This window comes from Sminthopsis crassicaudata, chromosome 5 (genome assembly GCF_048593235.1).
Source record: "Sminthopsis crassicaudata isolate SCR6 chromosome 5, ASM4859323v1, whole genome shotgun sequence".
Lineage (NCBI taxonomy): Eukaryota > Metazoa > Chordata > Mammalia > Dasyuromorphia > Dasyuridae > Sminthopsis > Sminthopsis crassicaudata.
This window is the reverse complement of record NC_133621.1, coordinates 109,705,864-109,713,279: the sequence shown is the minus strand read 5'-3', so window position 1 is coordinate 109,713,279 and position 7,416 is coordinate 109,705,864. Positions and strand designations below refer to the sequence as shown.

General features: G+C 35.0%; 1 long non-coding RNA gene across 1 annotated transcript; it reads left to right on the top strand.

The window, feature by feature from the left end:
• The first annotated feature begins 985 nt into the window (after nt 1-985).
• LOC141542915 (uncharacterized) lies at nt 986-5,824 on the top strand. The gene is made up of 3 exons (XR_012482271.1): nt 986-1,074; nt 5,026-5,106; nt 5,575-5,824. It is a non-coding gene; the product is annotated as an uncharacterized LOC141542915 (long non-coding RNA).
• Nucleotides 5,825-7,416: the final 1,592 nt, after the last annotated feature.

Below are 7,416 nucleotides of genomic sequence, written 5' to 3'. Positions count from 1 at the left end.
ATCATACAGATATTTACAATATACATCTATATATTTATACACATGCATCTATATAAGATCATATTATGCTTGTTTTTCCTCTTTTCTCTAAAGGTAGATAACTTCATGTTTCATAAATCCAAATCTTTCCATATTTTTTATATCCCAAAACTCATCATTTCCTTCACCACAGCAATATTCCAACTTTATATTAGCTAGTTATTTTAAATAGTCCAAAACAATATTGATTAATATGGCTGATACATAGTACAGTTTCTCTTTTTTCCCTTTGGATTAAATCTATTTTAGCTTTAACTTTGTCTGAAATCAATGACTGCTACCCTTATTCCAAAGAAATTATTTCCTCATCTTCCTCATGAAAGGAAGTGGAAAGAGAAATGTTATTTCTGCCATTTGGAAAAATCCAGGCTTTCAGGGGATCAAGATTGAATTTAGTCATCACATGCATGGGTCAAGAGAATAAAGGAACCTTTTGCACACAGGGAGAACAATGTGTCCTTCCCTCTTGGACACCGAAGTGATATTGTTACACACACATTGGCCATACTCTGAAACAATATGTTTCATTCTGTAAGTAATACATGGATCACGCTGTCAAAGATCCAGAAAGGAAAGTTTTTCCTATTACCAAAGTCCTTAATGACTAAAGATCAGAGATCAATTGTCTTTCTTATCATTTACCTTGATGCTTGGACCTTTCAATCTATTGTGCAGCCTAGCCCTTTTATCTGTGCTGTGTCCCAACACGTAAACTCTGAGAGCAGGGACTGCTTCATGCTTCTATCTGCCCCCCTCCCAATGCTTAGAATAGAACTACTAAATGTCCAATCATTCATTGCAAGGATATTGGCTCACTCCATGGAGAGACAGGAAAGGGGCTAGACGGAAACAGGAATGAAGAAATGTAGTCACTTTATACTTACGTGTAGGCAAGTCTTGACATATTGTCGAAAGAAAAAGGTAATCCCCTCCTCTCACCCTCCAGGAAGTTCTATGGAGTCTCTAGAGAAATTCTGGTGAACGTGCATCACATGGATCCCTACTAACTGCATCCAAGTAAGGTAGATTGTACAGGTAAGGTAGTAGTACAACTAGTGGTTGGCAGAAATATATGCTGTGGTACCTTAGGGTTAGCTGGGTGACTCTGTGGATATTATGGCTTTATTACTCACCCAAGGATGAGTATTAAATATCATTTATGTCACCATGCCTTACATATAAATGCAGGTAGAAACAGCCTAGAGAGACCTTAGGGATTGTAACAGGCTACCCAAAAGCTGCTAAATCCAGGGTATTATAGGCTCTTATCTTCCTACAATTAAACAGATAATTAAGACATAATAGCATATTTTCCCAATATAAATTGATAAATGCTGGTTGGTAATGTTATCATTAGGAATAAATTGGGCCATAATCAGCAAAGGATGTTATTGCTATTATAAAAATAAAGATGTCTCTACAACCAATCAATTCAACAGATATATACCAACAATCAAATTGTTAAAAAACGACTTCTATAAATTACCCAGTGTTCCATCTAATGGTGCCAGAAGCAGCTGTGATACAATTTGGGGCTGATAGAACCATACGTTGAGAGCACTTTTTCATTCTGATGCTTTTCATTCCTTTCAAAGTGGTTATACCAGAGCCGGCATCTTTGTTTAATGTCCCCATGTGAAAACAAAGTATATTTCACACCGGGTTAGCAGAGTCATTTTGGCAGAAACATTCAGGAATAGATGCATTTAATATGGGAAGAATAATTCAATTTTCCTTCTATTATTTCAGTGATAGTAAGGCAATATTCTTAATTCTTCATTAAGTCCTCTGGGTTGAAAGGAAGTTGCTATTCTTTATGAGATGCCATGCCTCTTTCAAATGAATGTGGAAAAGACCCACAAAGGAATGGTTATAATCATGTATTTTTTAGTCATGTCTACCAGCCATTTCTGTGGAGGCAGAACAATTTAGTACCTTTACTCAGTACATACAGCACTCCCACAGTCAACCTGTCCAAACTTTTATTGTCTATGATATTGTCTAATCGCTAGCCCTCCATGCAATTTTGCCAGTGGCCCACTTTCTTTTGCATATTCATGGCAGCTGGAAAATTTTGCTAAATGCTGGCTGAACTGAAGGCAATTTTCCCAGCTGGAAACCCTCATACAGCAGGAATCTGTCTTTAGTGTGATGTTCCCAGACTTAGCTCTCACACTGTGGCATAACTACTCCCTGTGTTGTACAAGGCAGCCTGAGCTACTGCCCAGGCTGGAGGAGGTTTGAGTTTCTCTAAGTATCAGTTAGAGAAATGACACAAAATTTAGATTATTCAAGAGAAACTAAGCATCCAAAGAACCATCTCCCATAAGACATATCTGCTTATTGGGAAACAATAAATTACTTTCCCCTCAAAGATAGAAGTGTTATGAAAAAAAATCTAATATTTTATTCTCTCCTTTTAAATGGTGTTCTCCCACAAAAAAAAAAAAAAACATAATCCTATTTCTTAGGTTTGCAAATTCATCATCCATTGTCCTATACATCTGGGGGCAACACAAAAATGTCCCTGACCTCAAGGAGCTCACAATTTAGTTGGAGAAAGAAAGTCATATGATCGTAAATTTAGAGCAAGAAAGAACCTTCATCATTACCTAATCTAATTCCCTCATTTAAATAAAATTATTATTAATAACTTTTATTTTTCAAACACTTTAATTGTTAAATTTATTCCTTCTTTCTCCCCTCTACAGCAAACCATCTCTTGTAAAAATAAATAAATAAACAAACAAACAAATAAATAAATAAATAAATAGATAGATAGATGAATAAATAAATAAATAAATAAAAATAAAAAGAATAAAAAATAAAAGGGGGGAGAAGGAAAACTTTCAGTAAAACTGGAATATCAAGCAAATCTAACACCATGTGCAATCATTGTCTCTTATCTCTTCAAACAAAGGAGGGAGGCATGTTTTCATTTTTCATGTTTTTTAATTAAAGTTTTTATTTTCAAAGCATATGAGATTTTTTCAACACTGACCTTTGAAATACCTTGTATTCCAATTTCCCTGTTTTTCTCCCCAACCCTCCCCTAGATGGTATATAATCCAATATATGTTAAACATGGTAAAACTATATGTTGAATCCAAAATAGGCATACACATTTATACAATTATCATGCTGCACAAGAAAAATCAGATAAAAAATGAGAAAGAAAATAAAATTCAAGCAAACCACAACAAAAAGAGCAAAATACTATGTTATGATCCACACTCTGTTCCCACAGTTCTTTCTCTGGATATAGATGGCTCTCTTCATCACAAGATCGTTGGGAAGGGTCTGAATCACCTCATTGTTGAAAAGAGCCATGTCCATCAGAATTGATCATCAAGAGGCCTATTTTCTCAACCATTCTCTAAAAGTCAAATTGGACATTATAATAACAATATGTTCCATTTCCTTTTTGTTTTATTTTTTGAGGTTATTTTCTTTTTTTTTTTTTTGAGGTTATTTTCATTTTTATAGTTGTAGCTTTTGTGTATATTCTTTCCACAACAATTCCCTTTTTCTAAATGAGAAATTGTGGCCCCAAGAAGAGGAGAGACTTGGAAAAAGACACATAGGTAATCAGCGGAAGAGCCAGTGCATCCTCCAACTCCAAACCAAGAGGTCATTATATGGTGGAAACATACAAAAATAAGACAACTTAAGGCAGGAAACTTATGCAGACCAAATAAATGGCATATGCAGTAGATATTTGGGAAGCACAGAGACAAAAATCATTTCAAGGAGAAATAATGAGGGTAGGGATGTGATCTGTACCTTAAAGGCTAGGTCATATTTGCATATGATCTGCTTTATAATCAACCTCCCACTAAGAGCAGAAAAAGCCGCACTCTGGAGGCTCTTTTTCCCTGGTACTACATGCTCCTGATTGGTGGCTGTCTCTGCCTACCAACTCATGAACTAGTGGATACTCTTTCCATGCGCCTTTTTCCATCCTTGAACGATAAACAAATGAAATACGCTGCCACGTTCCTGCGTGGACTGTATTAGAATTCTTCCCTATGGTCCAAATCACTATCCCTATAAATTTCTAGAGCAAAATGTCCCCTCCTCGGTTATCACTTCTCTTATGATATAAGTTCCCACATGGCTCTCTTCAACAATGAGATGATTCAGACCAGTTCCAATTGTTTAGTAATGAAGAGAGCCATCTACACCCAGAGAGAGGACTGTGGGAACTGAATTTGGTTCACAAATAGCATTTTCACTTTTTTGGTTGTTTTTTGCTTGCATTTTATTTTGCTTCTCAATTTTTTTCTGGTTTGATGTAATTTTTCTTGTGGGACAAAATAATTGCATAAATATGTATGTGTTTATTGGATTGAACATAGACTTCTACCATGTTTAACCTATATTGGACTTCTTGCCATCTAGGTGAGGGGGTGGAGGAAGGGGAGGAAAATTGGAACACAAGGTTTTACAAGGGCTCATGTTGAAAAATTGTCCACACATGTTTTGAAAAATAAAAAGCTTTAATAAAGAAAAAAAATGCTATAAGTTCCTTGGAAGCAAGGACTCTTATATACTTTAGCTTTAGACATTTAGGAAATCAAAAAGAGGTAAGCCCAGGAAAAAAAAAAAGAGAGAGAAAAGGCAGGTATTTCTATTTGGGTGACTTGGGGGTACAGGAGGTGGGAGGGTTCCTAGGTTCATGGTCTCTGCCTGAATTCAAACTTACTGCATAATAGAGAGAGGACAGAAAGTAGTATGTTGGTGTCTTCTTTTGCTTCCTTCATTTTTGTGCTGTGACTGCATTTGTTGCTGAAAACAGTGTTCTTAGAAAGGGGAAATTTCTGATGACCCTAATCCAGATTCAGCTACAAGGTTGCTTACCTGATTAAGCACTTTTCCTTTTCCCTTCTTTAGGAATTTGTCTAAGTGATCCTCATGCATGACAATTGCTGAGTAAAATGTTTTGACCATAGGCCCTGATTAATAGATGTTTGTTAAATATTACAGGATGCACTAAATCAAAACAACTTCAATCATTGGAAAGTAAAGGAAACCAGAATGCAGGAAGAAGTTGATGCTAAATGGAAGGTTGGCTCACTAGTTCTCCCTGGGGAGGAAAATAAGGATTGGCAGTGTTATTTTTGTCACATGACCAAAGGCAACAAGAAATATCCTTTCACAAGACATATGTTTAGCTTGTATTACAATGCTCATGATAAGTATTTAGGAAATGACCACCATGAAAATAATTATATCTCCTTCCTCCTGCCATTGTAGAGGTGGAGGACTATGGTATGGGATATTGTATATGCTGTCAAATGTGATTGATGAATTGTTTAATTTGGCTGAACTGATTTTTTTCTCTTTCTTTCAAAATCTTTGTTATGGGGAGGATTTGGAAAGGGGGAGCATATTCAGAAATAATAACTAGTATTTACATAGCAGCTTAATGTTTGCAAAGCATACACACACATATACAGACATATATACAATTTTGATCCTCAATCCTGGGAGATTGGTCCATATCCATATTACTATTCTTTTTTTTTTTTTCAGATGAGAAAGCTGAAGCAGATAGATTATGCCTTGCCCAGCCAGTGTCATACCACTAGAAAGCAACTTCTTACTAAAGTGGGAGATAATCCTGCATAAACTGTCTATTTATCAGCAGAACATTCACTCATGAGAGCAAATATCAAAAGTAATACAAAGCTCAAAGAATAAAAGTGGGAAAAAAAAGAATTAGCATGCAATTGAAACAATTATAAGCTGACCTATTTAAGCAAGTTTTAAACTTTGTTAGTTGGTATCTTTCATTTTCTGTCATCTTCCTAAATGTATCTACCTCTCCCCACCTTGGAAGGCCACCTCTTGTAATAAATTAAACAAGTTATTGATTATAAAAAATGGGATAAGGATGAAAGAAATGTCACAGATACTAATTATACTAACTTCATATAGAAATTTAACATAAGACTATTGCCTCAACATGGGAAACAAAAGAGCACAAAAGTCACCTTAGCAAACATTTTACTTACTTCCCAAGCAAAGAAAGGACACCCAAAGATAACTCCAGTTTAGAACATAAACTTGTTTGTAAAATTCTACTACAAAGGATGGTGGAAGATTATGGGTGGTATCGCGTCATAAAACAGAGAAGTAATAGGGGATAAAACTAGTTTAAAGGAAGCTTGCCAAGATATCCAATGAAGAAAAGTATTTTCAAGAGTATTTAAAGATGAACACATGAGGAAAATAACCAGAAGAAAAACAGAGGAGTTCTACAAAGAGTTATTTTTATTTTGTTTTGTTGTTAAATCACATACTTTCTTCACAATCAAGAATACCAAACCTCTGCCCTTGGACTCTAATATCATAATTCCAGATGTGTTTATAGGAAAGGGAGAAATATCACTGAAGGCCTCAAAGATAAGAAAAGAGCCTTGGAAACAATATACATGCTACAGATACCCAAGTTTTGAAGGCCTGAGAGATCAATTTACAAGGTAACTAAAAGAGGAAGATATCAAAATTCATATTAGAAAAAATCTCAGATCTTATTTATATAAAAAAAATCCAAAAAAGCATTAGCAATTACCAATCTAAATGCTTACTTTCCTAACTATATAATTTTTTTACATGAGAATACCATACATGCATATCAAGAGCATCCTTAATGCAGTCATTATTAGGGAACAGATAAGTTTTCAAGAAATATTCTACAGTGAACTATACTTTTGCCATCATATAATTATCTAAGAAAGATAGAGAATAAAAAATCCTACTGTGCCAAATCAATATTTGTCCACTATAAAAGAAGCTTTTGATCTGGTAGAACAAAATGATGACTTAAAGGCTTTCAACAATGAAGTATCTTCAACGCAGTGCATCAAAAGATTCCCTGAAAAATACAATGAAGATAACCTTATCTGATGACCCCTGACTATTGCTATCAAGAGAAGCATAAAATAGAGAAATTTTCTTTTCTGTTTTGTTTTATTTATTTAATATTTTCCCCAGTTACAGTCAAATTTTTTTTTCATTTGTTTCTAAAATTTTTGAGTTCAGGTTTTCTCCTTTATCCCCACCCACAATTAAGAAACCACTTCGAAGTTGTACAAAATATTTCCATAAAAGTAAAGTTGTGAAAAAAGCATAGATCTCTCCTTCTAATGAGACTTAAAAATCCTCAAGAAAAATTGAGAGAGAGAGGGGTAGGGGGGAAGAGGAGGAGGGAAAGTGAGAGGAAAAGGAAAAGGGAGAAGAAGAAGGAGAAAGGGAGAGAAAAGGAAGAAGAAGAGGGAGAAAGTTTCAGTCTGTATTCAGACATAATCAGTTTCTTCACTAGGTACAGATAGGATTTTTCATCGTAAGTCCTTCAGAGTAATCGTGGATAAT